The following is a 17,457-nucleotide window of genomic DNA, read 5'->3' on the forward strand; positions in this document are numbered from 1 at the left end:
CTTAAGATTTACCCTGTTAGCAAAGCTGAAGTATAGAGCACGATGTTATAACTAGAGTCACCACGCCATACGTTAGATCCCCAGAACTTACCTTATAACTGAAACTTTGCAACTTTTCACCAACATCTCTGCATTTTTCTCCTTTGACCCACCTTTGGAAAGCACCGTTCTCTCTGCATTTGAGTTTGACCTTTTAGCTTCCGTATATTAGTGAGAAGATGCAGTGTTTGATTTTCTGCGACTAGCTTGACTAACTTAGCACAATGCCCTCCAGGCTCATCCTCATGTTGAAAATGCAGGATCTCTTTCTTTCTCGTGACTGAATAATATTCCATTGCATATTATTGACTATGCCAAAGCCTTTGACTCTGTGGATCACAATAAACTGGAAAATTCTGAAAGAGATGGGAATACCAGACCACCAGACCTGCCTCTTGAGAAACCTGTATGCAGGTCAGGAAGCAACAGAACTGGACATGGAACAACAGACTGGTTCCAAATAGGAAAAGGAGTACGTCGAGGCTGTATATTGTCACCCTGCTTATTTAACTTCTATGCAGAGTACATCATGAGAAACACTGGGCTGGATGAAGCACAAGCTGGAATCAAGATTGCCAGGTGAAATATCAATAACCTCAGATATGCAGATGACATCACCCTTATGGCAGAAAGTGAAGAGGAACTCAAAAGCCTCTTGATGAAAGTGAAAGAGGAGAGTGAAAAAGTTGGCTTAAAGCTCAACATTCAGAAAACGAAGATCATGGCATCCAGTCCCATCACTTCATGGGAAATAGATGGGGAAACAGTGGAAACAGTGTCAAACTTTATTTTGGGGGGCTCCAAAATCACTGCAGATGGTGACTGCAGCCACGAAACTAAAAGACGCTTACTCCTTGGAAGAAAAGTTATGACCAACCTAGACAGCATATTCAAAAGCAGAGACATTACTTTGCCGACTAAGGTCCGTCTAGTCAAGGCTATGGTTTTTCCAGTAGTCATGTATGGATGTGAGAGTTGGACTGTGAAGAAGGCTGAGCACTGAAGAATTGATGCGTTTGAACTGTAGTGTTGGAGAAGACTCTTGAGAGTCCCTTGGACTGCAAGGAGATCCAACCAGTCCATTCTGAAGGAGATCAGCCCTGGGATTTCTTTGGAAGGAATGATGCTAAAGCTGAAACTCCAATACTTTGGCCACCTCATGCGAAGAGTTGACTCATTGGAAAAGACTCTGATGCTGGGAGGGATTGGGGGCAGGAGGAGAAGGGGACGACTGAGGATGAGATGGCTGGATGGCATCACGGACTCGATGGATGTGAGTCTGAGTGAACTCTGGGAGATGGTGATGGACAGAGAGGCCTGGCGTGCTGTGATTCATGGGGTCGCAAAGAGTCGACAGACTGAGCGACTGAACTGAACTGAAATGTGCCCAGGAACCCAACCTCTGGCCATTGCTCAGACCCGTCCTCTGCCCTGTCCTTTCCCCACCACTCCCCCAGGGCTCCCCTTCCCTGCCTCCTCTGTTGGTGGTCCATCCATGTCTGTGACTTCAGCACCTGGCCTTGCAAGGTCCTGGACTTGCTCCATCTCTTAGGCCTGCATCTCACCTGGATTATTGCAGCCCTTCTGACCTGGCTTCCAGCCTCCTACCCCCTGGCCCATCACAGCTCTGTGGTACTAGCAACTGCAGTGGGCATCTGGAGCTGCCTCCCCAGTAGATTCATCTCTTTGTGAGACCTGCTCCCCAGCTTCTAACCCATCCCTCCCACCTGTTCAGGTCCCCAGGAACCACCATTCTGTACCAGGACATCTCTGATGGGACTGGGGGTGGGCACCTGGCCTATTTTCTCTGGGGGTCTCTTGTAACTAGAATTGGGAGAGCAGTCACTCTTTCCCCAGGGTGGTAAGCTGAAAGATACAGACGCCTGGGTTTCCAGAATGTCACTGTGAAGGAAGCAGCAAACACCAGGAGGAAGGGAAGCGACTCAGAGAAGGGAGACCGAGAGCCACGGAGGCACTGGGTTTCTGCCCTGGGAGACCTGGAGGACCGCCACGTGGGGGGCTTCTCTGCCTTCTGGTGGTTCACCCACCACCAGGAGCCTTCCCGTCAGTTCCCTTCCCCCGAAGCTGCTTCACATTGGGTTTCTTTCCTTTGCAACTTAGGTAAGAATCTTCCTGAATCCTCGGGATGTTACCAAAGGGAACTTGGCTCCCCTCCCCCGGTGAGCAGCAAAGCCAGTCTACTTACTGACATTGGTTGTGGGGAAGGAAAGTACAGCGTTTATGCAGTTGCCTGGCAAGGAAGATGGGCAACTCATGCTCGAAAGACCCAGACTCCCTGATGGCTTTCAGGTGAAGGTTTTAAAGTCAACAATAGGGGTGAGGGTTGGAGGTGTGTGATCAGCCTGTGAACCTTCTTCTCATTGATTGGTGGTCTGGGGGCTGTTTTATGAATCTTGGTCATCAAACTTCAGGTTCCAACCAGTCTGGGGTCTAACTGCTTGTGGTTGGCGTGATGTCACCATCTTCCACCTGGGTGCGTGGGTGAATGGGTGGGTGTTTTCATTTCTGCAGAACAGCTCAGAGATTTGTGTCAGATTGTTCCGGATAAACTTGAGAAGGAGCGAGGTGTCCTGTGACTCTGTTGTTTAAGCATTTCTTACATTTCTAGCTTGACTGCTTCCCTGTTTCCCCTTCCTTCACTTCTCTAATTAGTAACACTTGAGTCTGTTCTTCAGAACTCAGGGAAGGCCTAGGAGATGAAAGCCTTTTTCTAGAAACAAGAAATGGGGGACACGGCAGGGCTTTTGCACCTGGATAGGCCTCACAGGGTCCTGCTCAGCCTCAATTTCCCTTTTCTTTGATCCTCCTCGTTCCTGAGGGGAACAGGGACAGAACAAAAAAGGGAGAAAGACGAGACAAAGAGTTCATCATAAACTTGGCAGGGAAACAGTTTCAGGGGGACTCGGTTCCAAGGACCCTCCTCTTTCTGGGCTCTTACCTTTCTGACCTCAGACATCCAGCCCTCTGGCTACCCCCACTTCCCTCCCCTACTGAACTCACCGTCCCAGGCTTTCCATTCCACCTCTCCCTGCACTCAGACCCCTCTGGTCACCTGCCCCTGTAGCAATCCTGTCACTTCCCCTTCACTCTGGTCCCCAACTTGCCCGCTTCTCATCAGCTCCACTGCTGACTCCTCTCCACCTGGCCTGGCTTCTGACCCTGCCTCTCCACTGAGCCCCTAGGTCTATCCTGGATGCTGGCTTGTGCCTCTCTTTTGCTCAAACTCTGCAAAGAAAGCCCTCTCCCACCATCTCCAAGGTGAGCCTGCCCTCTGCCCCTAGGCTCTCTTTCTAGCTGTTTCCACCCCAGCAATCTGCCCTTTGGCCCCCTTCACTGACCAAGCCCACTCCGGCCTTAAGGGATGCCCACAAGTGGCCACGGGAGTTTCCTGGGCATCTCAGCCACACGTGCCCCTTCCTCAGCACTGGTTTTCCTCCTCCACCGTCCACAACGCACTTACCACCTGTCACTCTAGAAACTCGACTTCCCCTCCTGACCCCATGGTCCCCAAGGACATGAGCACAGGGAGGCTCTCACGGTTGTTGACAAACAAGTGAAGGACAAAGGTCACATCACATCACGGCCCCGATGAGATCCTCCCCTGGCCTTTAGCACAGAGTCAAGCTCTCGGGCTGATATAGGTGGCCCGTGAGGACCTATCTGTTCCTACCTCACCAGCGTCTCCTCGCCCATCCTCTGGGTGCCCTCTGACCCTGGTGACCTCTGCCCATCACGGCTCACGTCAGGAACCTCAGAGCCTCAGTTCCTTCACCCACGCGGGCCAGGGGCCACCGCTTTCTGCTTCTGAGCGCCACCCCTTTCCAGCTGGGAACACACACCCTAACCTCTGAACTTTTCTAGAACCTTGTCCTGCGGTGACATCATTTGCATCTATGCATCCCTGCCTGTGGTGACTCCAGGTGACTCCTTGAGGAGGCGTGTATGTGCTCCGGGACCGCTGAAGGAATGACCGAGGCTTCCTTTTTTACAAGCTTTGTGTCTCATCACCCACTTTATCCACAGTCCCCTAACCCCAAGAAAGGGGCCACAGTGGCTGTCTCTCTCACTGAGCCTGTGGGTGTATCCCCAGCGCACGACACGACACCTGCCGTCTGAGCAGATGTGGATGAAGGACACGGCTGCAGTCAGGCGGGAAGAGCACTGGGCCATTTGCTCTGGGCCCTCAGGCCGGGGGTGTGGGGCGGGCAGGTGCCAAACGCTGGGCCTGGCTGGAGACCTGCCCCCTTTCTGGGGGCGGCTCCCCTTCTGTAAATGGGAGGAGGTGCTGGGGCTGCTACAGGTCCCTTGGCTCTGGGCCCATCGGGGCGAGGCCAGCCTCTGCCTCCCTGGCAAGTCCAGGCAGCAAACACCTTCCCTGCTGACCAAGCTGGCTACGCTTCACCGGGATCCGGGGCTCTGGGGCCGTGAGGAAGGGTGTCCGGCCTGGGGCCTCACTGCCCTGGGTCCACCCAGCATGCTGACCCAGCTCTGCCCTGAGGGTGTCCCTCTGAGGAGGCTCTCCTCTGCCCTCGGGTCCCAGGCTCTGCGGGTGACCCTTGTGGACAGCTGGAGGAGAGGAGGCTGATCCCCCGGGGCGGGGTGTGGGGGGCAGGTGGAGATGTCTCACCCTCGGGCTCTCAGTCAGGCTGCCCAGGCTGCAGAAACCCCTTCACCCATCACCAAACCACCAGACCTCACTTATTTCCCTTCCAGACACTCGGCCTAGAAGGCTCTGGGGTAGGAGCAGAGAGGGAACGGGGGCTTCTGGGAAGACGTGGGGGTGGCAGGACGGACAGACTGAGGGCCGGCTGGGCCTTGGAGGAGGAGAGACAGGAACTGAGAGCAGAGACAGTGGTGGGTCTTTGTCCCCTCCAGCACCTGGCCCAGTGCTGGGTGGACCTGAACCGTGGCAGCCGGTGGCTGAGACCAAGGCAGCCAGGCCCAGTCATGACTCCAGTCACAGCGAGGCCCTCCTGCAAGGTGCTATATTGAGTTTTTCCTTGAAGAAAACTCACTGAAACCAGATCAAGTGACTTGCCAATCCCCACACCCCAGGACACAGCCAGGTGGTGCCGGGGCCTTGGGCAACATGGTTTTCACTCTAGTTTCTGACAACTCCTGGGGAAGCCAACCTGGGGTTCTCGAGTTTGGTGAGGAAGCAAGAAGCACAGGTTTAGGTCAAACCAGCTGCAGAGACAGCCCCATGGGGTGCCTCCCACCTTTGTCCCTGGGTCCCCAAGGATCACTGGGTGCCCGGGCAGGTGCCAAGCAGTCAGCTGGGCCAGGCCAGGGCCACCTGGAGCCCATTTTCCCCTCTAGTCAGGAAGGCCAGTCTGGAGGTCCCTCTCCTTGGGCAGGCCCAGCCTCGCTCAGACCCCAGGATCCCCATCTGCTGTCAGGGTACAGATGGGGACTGGAGTTGCTGGGGTGCTGGATCCCACTAAAGGAGGTGGATAGGGTCACCCAGAGCTCCAACCTTGGGAGTGGGGGTATCACAGGACCCTGGTCCCCCCTCTTGAGGCCATGGGGGGCCAGCAGGCCGAGAGGAAGTGGGGGTGGGGATGGACACAGCCACCTGCACAGAGTGATGGGTGAGCTTGCCATCTGGCATTCTAATTCCATTTCTAATCAGCCAGACTGAGGCCCTGACGTCCATCTGCCGTGCGGGCAGCTCAGTGAATCTTCCTGGACCTAATGGGAGATTCCTGAGGGTGGCCACCCTGGCTGAGCTGTGAGGGGTGGAGCTGGGCCAGGCCCCACATCCTGGGTCTAAGGGGCACCCAGCTGCCCCAAACACCAGATAGCACTTCACACTTGATTTTATTCCACGGCACTGATTTGCTGAAAACCCCTGGTTTCCTGGATAGGGGCGGGCAGTGGGTAACGGGCAGAAGTGGGGCTGGCCTCTGGGAGGGCTGGGTCTAGCTCTGGGCAACTGAGTACCGGCCAGGCCTCAGCCTTCTCTCTGGCCAGCCCCACCCTCTGCCATCCTCCACCTTAAAAACTGTGCTGCAGAAATAGAACAGGATGAAAAAATAAAAACAAAACCCTGAGTTGTTAAAAACAAAATTAGAGAATTCCCTGATGACCCAGTTGTTAGCACTCTGCCCTTCTACTGCAGGGGGCAAAGGGTTGATCCCCAGTCAGGGAACTAAGAACCCACATGGCATGAGGCATGGCCAAATAAATAAGTAAATAAAAATATAAAGGCCTTAAAAAAAAAATTAAAAATCCCCACTGGGACTCCCCCAGTGATGTAATGGATGAGAAAATGCCTGCCAATGCAGCGGACATGGGTCTGATCCCTGGTCTTGGAAGACTCCACATGCAGTGGGGCAACAAAGTCAGTAAACAACTACTGAACCTGAGTATGCTACAGCCTGCTCTCTGCAAGGAAAGAAGCCACCTCAATATGAAGCCTGCCCACTGCAACTAGAGAGTAGCCCCGGCTCGCTGCAGGCAGCGGTCGGCCAGCCTCCCATTGGCCCTTCTTGTCCCTGACGACCTGTCCTGACACCGAGACCCTGAGTGCTGAGGTCAGAAGGGCCTCCTGTAGGGCGGGAGTTGGGACCGAGGCTCAGGGGGAGAAGCTGAGTGTCGCTAGGGGAGCAGCAAACAGCCCGGCTCCCACGGGGCAGCTGTACTGAGAGCCTGGGCCACCGTCCCTGGAGACGCCATGATGCCTGGGAGCCAGTGACCAGGCTTCTCAGCCAGGGCCTCAGTCACACCCACGTGTGTTCACTCACTCCCGCCCTTGCCTCACACATACCCTCACACACTCTCACACCCTCACACCCTCCTGTGTGTTGGGCCAAACGCACAGCCAGCTCTATTTACTCTGTGATCGAAGGCCCTGGAAGCCAGGACACAGCTGGAGCTGACCTGCTCTGCTGCCCGGCTCCGCTTCCCTTCTGGTCCCCCCCCGGGCCCTGGTCACGTCTGGGGTGAGTCGACGAGGGAGGTGGGAGCCGCCTCCCCTGGGAGCCACGTTTGGCCTTAGTCCTCAGCAGTGGCTCAGGTCCCCAGATGAGCTGGGTGAAGAGGGTGGAGGGCCCCGGCCCCCTTCTTGGGCAGTGGGGGTGTCTCTGGGAAGGGTGGGATGGATGGGAACCCAGAAATGGGGCAGAGGCAGGGGAACAGGCACCCTGGTCTCTCTGAGAGCAGATCCCTGAGATCAGATCCCAGGCAGAGGCTGGACTCTGAGGTCACTGCAGGCGAGGCCAGGGTGAGTCTGGTCTTTGTCAGGCTCTGGGTGACTGAGAATCCCTTAGACTGCAAGGAGATCCAACCAGTTCATCTTAAAGCAAATCAGTCCTGGATATTCATTGGAAGGACTGATGCTGAAGCTGAAACTCCAGTACTTTGGCCAACAAATGTGAAGAACTGCCTCATTGGAAAAGACCCTGATGCTGGGAAAGACTGAAGGTGGGAGGAGAAGGGGACAACAGAGGACGAGATGGTTGGATGGCATCACCGACTCAATGGACATGAGTTTGAGCAAACTCTGGGAATTAGAGACAGACAGGGAGGCCTGGCACGCTGCAGTCCATGGGGTCACAGAGAGTTGGACACAACTGAGCAACTGAACTGAACTGGGTGACTGAGAAGGGGACCCCTTACCTTGGAGCTCCAGGACAGGGTGGCTTCCAGAAACTGGCAGTGGGGATGGGGGCACACGGTTGTATGCCAGGCGGATCCAGACATGTCTCCCCATGCAGTCCAAGTTTCGCTGTGGCTGGGGGTGGTGGTGGGGTGGGCACCCGGCCCGCTCGGAGCCCGGCGTCTCCAGCCTGCACCGTGGGGCTGACCTGGGCTGCATTTCACAGCGTGGCCAGCAGGGGACAGCATGGCCCCATGACAGGGCTGTGTGAGCTCAGCCCAGGACCAGCACGCAGCAGGGCAGGGCTGGGGGCTCCAGCCTGAGCCCCCACCCACACGGCCTCGGGTCAAAGGAACTGACTGTGCGTGGACCCGCCAGTCAGGAGCTGTGCTCGTGCCCCTATTTTCTGCAGGGCCCCTCCCCCCGCCCCACCTTAAGGGGGAGACCCCAAAGGGAAGGGACAGGAGGGTGGGGGTGAAGCCCGGAGCCCCAGCAGCGACAACAGCCCTTAGGCCCTGCTTCTCCAGTCACCCCACTACTTGTCTGCCCTGGGCCCTGGTACTGTCCCATGCGTCAGCTGGGGTGCTAAGAGAAAGACAAGTGCGCTGCTGTTTACCTTGAGAAGAGAGTCTGGGGACGCCTTGGTCACAGGGGCTGACCTTGGATGAGACCCTTGGTGCCTCTGGGGGCTCCCACCCCTGGATGTCTCCGTGCTTCCCTCAGGACGGGGGCTAGGGGTTAAGGGGCAGCCTGTGGAACTCGTTCCAACATGGTTCAGAGAGAGCATTCCTCCCAGAGAAACATCAATGACCCCTGGGAGGGACGGGACACAGACCCCTAGTGTCTAGGACAGCTTCAGGGGCCATGTCCCCACAACCTGTCGTTTGTTGTTGCTGTTGTTCTGTTGCTAAGTCCTGTCCAACTCTTTGCAATCCATGGACTGCAGCACTCCGTCTTCCCTGTCCATCACCATCTCCCGGAGCCTGCTCAGACACATGTTCATCGAGTCGGTGATGCCATTCAGCCATCTCATCCCCTTCTCCTCCCGCCTTCAATCTTTCCCAGCATCAGGGTCTTTTCCAAGGAGTCAGCTCTTCACATCAGGTGGCTAAAGTATTGGAATTTCAGCTTCAGTATCAATCCTTCCAATGAATATTCAGGGCTGATTTCCTTTCGGATTGACTAGTTTGATCTCCTTGCAGCTCAAGGAACTCAGAAGAGTCTTCTCCAACACCACAGTTCAAAAGCATAAATTCTTCAGTGCTCAGCTTTCTGTAATTATAGTCCAACTCTCACATCCATTCATGACTACTGGAAAAACCATAGCTTTGACTAGATTGACCTTTGCTGGTAAAGTGGTGTTTCTGCTTTTTAATGCGCTGTCTAGGTTTGTCATAACTTTCCCTCCCTGTCATTAAGCCTTCCTTATCCCCGAGGAGTGGGAAGGAGGGGGAGAGAGGAAATGCAAGCGTGCAGGCCTGAGAAACTAGAGTGGGGCCCAAGGAGCCCGAGACAGTGGAGCCCTGGCAGGGGTGGGGGGGAGAGCGAAGGGCATAGCACAGATGGGGGGGGTCCCCTGTGCACTCGGGGAGCAGGAGGCCAAGGGGAAGGCCAGCGGTCAGCAGTCAGATTCTAGTGAGTTCAGATTTACAGTCAGCAACGGGGCTGGGCACCCAGAAGGAGAGGGGGCTGGCCAGTCCTGGGACCTCTCATCTGGGCCAGCGAAGGGGCCCCTCTCAGGGCTCCCTGGGGCCCCTCGTGGGTCAGTTCCTAGACAGACCTGCAGGGGGCGCCCAGCATCTTCCTCCCACAGGACCCAGGACGTGGCAGGAGCCACTTAGAACCCAGGAACTTCTGGGCAGGAGAGAGCCTTGCTTTGTAAACTGCAGCCCTACAAACCGAGGCCCAGGGGTCTCTGGGCTCCCAGTCAGTGTGTGTTTCCTTGTCCAAGGCCAGCTCTGGGCTGAGCGCTTTGCTCAGGCAGGAACAGGCTGGTTAGAAGCAGCTCCCACCGCTGACCTGTACCCTTGACCCTGCCTTTGAGGGGCAGAGCTGCAGGCCCAGGCCAGCAGCCAGAGCTCAGATGGGGCTGCAAGCTGCCCTGGGTGGTTAGGACGTCCTCTGAGAGCAAACTGCACATACTGGCGTCTGATACCCAAGTGGGGATGGAGCCGGGCACGCTCCCCGGTCGGGGCCCCTGCCCTGATGGTAATCCTGCCCCTGCTCCAGCCTGACACAGGTGTGAGGTCACTCCCCTCTGCAGGGAAGGCAGGGGCGGAGGGGGGTGGGTCGCTGGATCTCCTCTGTGTGTATGGTAGTCACTTAGTTGTATCCGACTCTTTGTGACCCCATGGATTGTAACCCGCCAGGCTCCTCTGTCCATGGGATTCTCTAGGCAAAAATACTGCAGTGAATTGCCATTTCCTTCTCCAGGGGATCTTCCTGACACAGGGATTGAGCTTGAGTCTCCCACATTGCAGGTGGGTTCTTTACTCTCTGAGCCACCTGGAACAACTGCTCTAAATAAGGCTCAGGGAAGACCACCAGCCAACAGCACCTTTCAGATAGCAGGCCACATGCTCAGAGCTGTGGTTGGTCTCAGACCTGGCATCGGCTGAGCATCTATCTGGAGCCCATTTCCACAGGGGCCCTGTGACCTAGAGGGCCGGGGAGGGCTCTGCTATGACAAACACATGGACGGCTCACCGGGGCCATGCCAGGATGCAAGCTCAGCAGCACTCAGTCCATAGCACCCCACCCACCTGTGCTCTGGGCCGGAGGGGAAGGCTTCTCATCCCAGGCAGGAGGTGAGCAAGCCTAGAGGTGTCACAATCACCCGCTATGGAAGATGGCAGGGAAAGACCACAAGCAACCTACACACAAGGACACGCCCTCCTCACGCAGCAATGACACCTTGTCTAGAAAGTTGGATAATGTTACTTAATGAAAAAGGTATTTGTTTTTAATTGTTCAATAAAAACAAGTCGATAAGTTGTGTCGAACTCTTTGCAACCCCCTGGACTGCAGCGCACCAGGCTTCCCTGTCCTTCACTATCTCCTGGAGTGTGCTCAAACTCATGTCCGTGGAGTCGGTGTTGCCATCCAACCATCTCATCCTCTGTCGCCCCCTTCTCCTCTTGCCTTCAATCTTTCCCAGCATCAGGGTCTTTTCCAGTAAGTCGGTTCTTCCCATCAGGTGGCTAACATATTGGAGTTTCAGTTTCAGCATCAGTCCTTCCAATGAATATTCAGGGTTGATTTCTTTTAGGATTGACTGGTTTGATCTCTTTGCTGTCCAAGGGACTCTCAAGAGTCTTCTCCATCTCTGCATTTGAAAACATCAATACAAACATGTATGAAATGCTAGGATTTTATGTGACTTTTTTTTAAAAATCATAGGACCCTTTGCCTTTAAGCTGTTAACGTGCATCAGGAATTGCTGAGAAGGAGCTACAGGGATGCAGCATTCGCTGTATCACATCTTTTTTAAAAAAAAATTGTTATTTATTTATTTTTGGCTGCCCTGGGTCTTCATTGCTGTGTGAGGGCTTGTCTCTCGTTGCAGCAAGCAGGGGCTACTCTCTAGTTGTGGTGTGTGGCTTCTCACTGCAGTGGTTTCTTCTGTTGCACAGCACAGGCTTCAGAGTTCATGGGCTTCAGTAGTTGCAGCTCGTGGGCTCTAGAGTGCAGGCTTAGTAACTGTGGCACACAGGTTTAGCTGCCCCGAGGCATGTGGGACCTTCCCGGACCAGGGATCAAACCTGTGTGCCGAGCGTCAGCAGGCAGATTCTTAACTACTAGCCCACAAGAGAAGTCCTGTGTTACATTTGGGAAAGGCCACTGTGCCTGGCAGGGGTCAGACAGTGGCCAAATGAAAGTGAAAATATTAGTCGCTCAGTCATTCCAACTCTTTGTGACTCCATGGACTCTGCCAGGCTCCTCTGTGGGATTCTCCAAGCAAGAATACTGGAGTAGGTTGCCATTCACTTCTCCAGGGAATCTTCCCAACCCAGAGATTGAACCCAGGTCTCCTGCATTGCAGGCATTCTTTACCATCTGAGCCACATATGAAGCTCTGGTGGCTAAATGCAGAATGGGCTAAAATGTCTCCTGCTTCAAAGAAAGGCTGCACATCCTTGTCCAGAAAGGAATTGTGTGTGTCCCTGGCCATAGACACAATAAGAAACTACTTCCCTGGTGGCTCAGATGGTAAAGCGTCTGCCTACAATGTGGGAGACCCGGGTTCAATCCCTGGGATGGGAAGATCTCCTGGAGAAGATCTCCAGTATTCTTGCCTGGAAAATCCCATGGATGGAGAAGCCTGATAGGCTACAGTCCATGGGGTCGCAAAGAGTCAGACACGACTGAGCCACTTCACTTTCAGATTTTCACTGGCCATAGAAGGCCTCTGGCTGAGTGGGTGGGAGTGTCCTACAGTGAGGAGTGTGTGCTTTTCACCCGACCCACTTCCTTTCTTGCTGCACACAGACAGCCTGGGGCAAAGGGAGAAGGGGAGCGGTTAGTGGTACCAGCTCAGCAGCTTGCCTTGAGGGCTGACTCTGCCCCTCACTAGCTGTTTGATTTTAGATAAATTTCTTAACCTCTCTGAATCTCAATGTATTTACCTGAAACAATGGACATGCAATAGACAAGAACCAGGTCCTTATGCATATTGAGGGTGACTGGCCTGGGTGTCCCAAGCCTAGGATGCAGGCTGAACACAGCAAGATCCCAAAGGCTTCCCACCCCAATGCCATCACTTGGGTCCAGGCCTTCATCTCTTAGCAACAAGCCTTCCTACTACAGGCCCCTCCCAGCTGTTTTTGTCACCACGGAGAGATGCTTTTCTTCTCAAAGGTTAATCTGGTCATGCCTCTTTCCTGCCTGAAGCCCTTCAGTGGCAATCACTGTCCTCCGGACAGTTCCACCTTTTGGTAAAATGAGGCTTTCTAGGCCACCGTTTGTCAGGTGTCAAGGCCACCTCTCCCCTCTCATTGCCCCCCACCCCTCACACTCCAGCTCATTCTCGGGCCTCTTTCTTGCTTCTGTCCCTTTGCACTGCTGTTCCCTGAGCCTGGAATCTGAGACCTTTCTCCTTGAATCTCTTTTTCTCTGATGTCCCCTCCTCTGCGGAGCCAGCAAGAGATGCCCACCTGGCGGCTGCATGCTTCCAGGGCACCCAGACCTGTCCCATCACAGCACTCAGCCCGCACTGTCATCACCCCTTTGATCACAGGCTGTGTCTCCCCTCTCTACCCCGTGCCGCCTACCCTGAGCCCAGTGTGAGTCCCAACACAGTGTGGATGCTCAATAAACCTGTGCATGATGAAGGATTCCCAGGAAGGGGCACAGTCAGGAGTCAGAGGGCCATGTCCCTGCCACAATGCCCTCTTTCTGTGTGAGCACACAGCCCTCACGCTTATACTTCTGATCCACTAACACCTGCTGCTAGAGGTTACTGAAAAAATAAAGCTCTGCCAAAGAAAAGAGCTCTACTGACATCATTCCCCTACAGCCCTCCCCTGCTGTTTCCCCATCTTCCAAGTCTACAGAGCACCAATCCCTACTTAGAGGAAGCTGGTGACCTTGTCATTTCAACCAACCAGAGTAAGGTGTCTCCCATCTACAGCCATTTGTCTGTTTACTGCCTCACCCTCCAAAACTTCTTTGGAGCTGCTGCCGTGGGTTGGTGCAGGGCGAAAAAGAAGAGATATCCATTAAGCACCTGTGACAGTGGACAGGCCACAGACCCATCAAATCTTCCTGCAGCCTGGGAGGTGCTCTCACCCCTTTCTGATGCATGGGGAAGCTTAAGGTGCAAAAAGGAAAGATGATCAGGCCCAGGTCCCTTGGCTCCATAACCAGCAGCTGGGATTCACCACCTGCCTGTTGGACCCCAAGTCTCAACTGCCTCCACCGTGTCCCAGGCACTGCTGCCGCCAGGAACCCCCAGCCTTGTGGAGGGGTGAGGGTGGAGATACACCCGCAAACCTAAGATGAATCCCAAGCAATGACCAAGGGGCGGGAAACACTTTACACAAACAGGATGAAAGAGTCAACTATGGAGGAGAGCGAAGAAAGCATCAGGCGTGTCTGGAAAATAAGGGATCAAGGGAGGAGGGCTAAGAGGTGAGGGCGGGGCCTGGGGAGCCGGACTCCAGGATGGGGGTGCGCAGGGAAGCTGGGGGAGACGCTGGATGAGGACAGTCAGGGAGGAGATCACGTGGCCCTGGGGCTCAGGGAGCCGGGGCCCGGGGCAGTCAGGCGGAAGCGGAGGGGCTGAGGCTTGCAGGCAGCAACAGAGACAGAGGACAGGACAGGCCAGTGTTCAGAGCTGCACGCAGGTGAGGCCCCGAGAGTGAGCTGGTCACAGGCACAGAGGGCGGAGGTCCGAGGGGCGTGAGAGCAGGGAGCAAGTTGCAGGTGGGCAGGTGTCCGCTGTGCAGACCTTATGCTGGGGAGGAAGAGGCAAGAGAGAGCGAGAGAGCCCTGGACTTGGCAAGGAGCGGCCTGCAGCCATGGCCGTGGGGCTGGGGACGTAGGCTCAGAAAACCAAAGACTGAAGGGCGAGAGAGGTCACGTGTGGACTCCTCTCAGCACATTTACTGGTCGTTTCCATGATGTTTTAGCATATGAATTATAGACTATCTAAGAGGCTTATTAAGTTTTCTTCCAATGTCAATACTTTGATTTTTGGTTTATAATTTTTGAAATAAGACTTTTTGGGACTCTTTTTTTTTTTTAGCGTCTATAAAGTTTTATAAGGGGCTTCCCTGTTGGCTTAGTGGTAAAATAATCCACCTGCCAAGCAGGAGACACAGGTTGAATCCCTGGTTGGGAAGATCCCCTGGAGAAGGAAATAGCAACCCACTCCAGTGTTCTTGCCTAGGAAATCCCATGGACTGATTTTCTTTAGGATGGACTGGTTGGATCTCCTTGCAGTCCAAGGGACTCTCAAGAGTCTACTCCAACACCACAGTTCAAAAGCATCAATTCTTCGGCACTCAGCTTTCTTTATAGTCCAACTCTCATATCCATACATGACTACTGTAAAAACCATAGCCTTGACTAGATGGACCTTTGTAGGCAAAGTAATGTCTCTGCTTTTGAATATGCTGTCTAGGTTGGTCATAACTTTTCTTCCAAGGAATAAGCATCTTTTAATTTCATGGCTGCAGTCACCATCTGCAGTGATTTTGGAGCCTCCCCAAATAAAGTCAGCCACTATTTCCACTCTTTTCCCATCTATTTGCCAAGAAGTGATGGGACCGGATGCCATGATCTTAGTTTTCTGAATGTTGAGCTTTAAGCCAACTTTTTCACTCTCCTCTTAATAGTAAATGTTGCTGCTGCTGCTAAGTCGCTTCAGTCGTGTCTGACTCTGTGCGACCCCATAGACAGCAGCCCACCAGGCTCTGCCGTCCCTGGGATTCTCCAGGCAAGAACACTGGAGTGGGTTACCATTTCCTTCTCCAATGCACTAAAGTGAAAAGTGAAAGTGAAGTCGCTCAGTTGTGTCCGATTCTTAGCGACCCCATGGACTGAAGCCTGCCAGGCTCTTCCATCCATGGGATTTTCCAGGCAAAAGAGTACTGGAGTGGGGTGCCATTGCCTTCTCCAATAATTATTACCCTAATAATACGGCCTTCCCAAATAGCTCAATTGATAAGGAATCTCCCTGCAATGCAGGAGGCTCCGGTTCAATTCCTGGGTCAGGAAGATCTGCTGGAGAAGGGATAGGCTATCACTCCAGTATTCTGGCCTGGAGAATTCCATGTATTGTAAAGAGGTCACAAGAGTCGGACACGACTGATTGACTTTCACTGCACTTTCACCCTAATAATGGTTATTTAAAAGAAAACATGAAAATAAAGTGAATATAAGCCTCATTTTATATAATATTATCTAATAAAAAACCCAAAACAAAACCCAAACAAACAAAAATACATTAGTTGGTGAGAGAGGCAAGAGTCAGCTTGAAGAGAAGTTGAGAAGAGCCTCTGTACTGTTTCTGATTGCTGTTTAAAGTTTCCAAAAGACCTGAGGATCAGAGGCAAACAAGTTAAAGGAAAAAGGCCCGAGGGTGAGTAAAATTCCAAAGCAGTTGATGTTAAAATAGATTATCAGTCTTAATTACAAGGGTCTTTAAAAACAGCTTCTCTGGGCTGAGGATGAAGGAAGTCAGATCCCAAGTATGACAAGAATTCCACGTGGGGGAATTCTGATGCTGACTTTGGAGTTGGGGTGGGGCCTCAACACAGGGGACACAGTGGCCTCTAGAAGTTGAGCAGCCCCTGGTTGATAACTAGCAAAGGAGAGGCGTTTTGATTGTTCAGCTGAAGGAACAGAATTCAGCCACAACCCATGAGCTGGGAGAGGAGCCCCAGAGGAGTGCTTGGCCCCAGTGGACCCGGATTTCAGCCCTCTGAGGCTCTGAGCAGAGAATCTAGCCATGTTGTGCCTGGACTTCTGACCTGCAGAAATAGGAACAATAAACTTGTGCTGTTTTAAGTTGCTACATTTGTGGTGATTTTTTACCTGGTAGTAGAAAACCAAGAACCCACGTTGGCAGTTCGGGCAGAAGGCCCTGGGACATCCCACTAGGAGGGAGCTTGGTGCCAGGCTGAGGGAGGCTCCAGGTGTGCCTGCTACTTGGGACCTGTGGGTGTGTGCCCACTGATGGTACCAACAGAGCACCTGCCTCGGGCTGTAAGGGGTGGAGGGGAGGCAGACCCTTGGCAGCCAGGGTTCCTGCTTGTGTGTCTGCCTGGGGCTGGGGCCCCTGGCATCCTGCTGTTGTTCAGGCGCTCAATTGTATCCAACTCTTTGTGACCTCATGGACTGCAGCACACCAGGCTTCTCTGTCCTCCACTATCCCCTGGAGTTTACTCAAATTCATATCCATTGAGTTGGTGATGCCATCCAGTCATCTCATCCTCTGTCGTCCCCTTCTCCTCCTACCTTCAGTCGTTCCCAGGATCAGGGTCTTTTCCAATGAGTCAGTTCTTTGCATCAAGTGGCCAAAGAATTGGAGCTTTGACTTTAGCATCAGTCCTTCCAATGAGTATGCAGGGTTGATTTCCTTTAAGATTGACTAGTTTGATCTCCTTGCAGTCCAAGGGACTCTTAAGAGTAGAGAACACAGGAGATCAAACACAGGGTTCGATCCTTGGGTGAAGAAGATCCCCTGGAGAAGAAAATGGCAACCCACTCCAGTATTCTTGCCTGGGAAATTCCATGGACAGAGGAGCCTGGCAGGCTACAGTCCATGAGGTCCCAAAGAGACTCTTTGGGAGTTAGCTACTGAACAACAACAAGAAAGAATGAGGAAGAGGAGAAAAGGTAAAGATGAGCTGGGTTTGGAATGCAGGGCACCTCCTGAGCCAGAAGCTACAGGTGGGACCTGAGGCCAGAGGGCAGAGTTGCAAGGCTGGGCCACCACCTGGGCACAGCCCCCAGGGGATGGAGCAGAGCTAGAGCAGAGAGGGTGGGCAGGGTGGGCCGTGCTTAGGGTAAGAGGAAGGACACCATATAAGGCCAGAATTTGGAGACCAAATGGGTGTGGGTGAGATAACCAGTGTCCCACTGGGGCTGTGTGTCCCAGTCCCAGGCAGATACACAAGCAGGAACCCTGGCTGCCAAGGGTCTGCCTCCCCTCCACCCCTTACAGCCCAAGGATGGTGGGCCTAGTTTATGTGGAAGATGTGTTTGCCTGTGGGTACAGGGCACTAAATCACACAGCTTGTGGTGTCCCACTTTGCTGTTGTTGCTGTTGTTCAGTCGTCAGTCATATCTTG

This window comes from Capra hircus, chromosome 2 (assembly GCF_001704415.2).
Source record: "Capra hircus breed San Clemente chromosome 2, ASM170441v1, whole genome shotgun sequence".
Taxonomy (NCBI): domain Eukaryota; kingdom Metazoa; phylum Chordata; class Mammalia; order Artiodactyla; family Bovidae; genus Capra; species Capra hircus.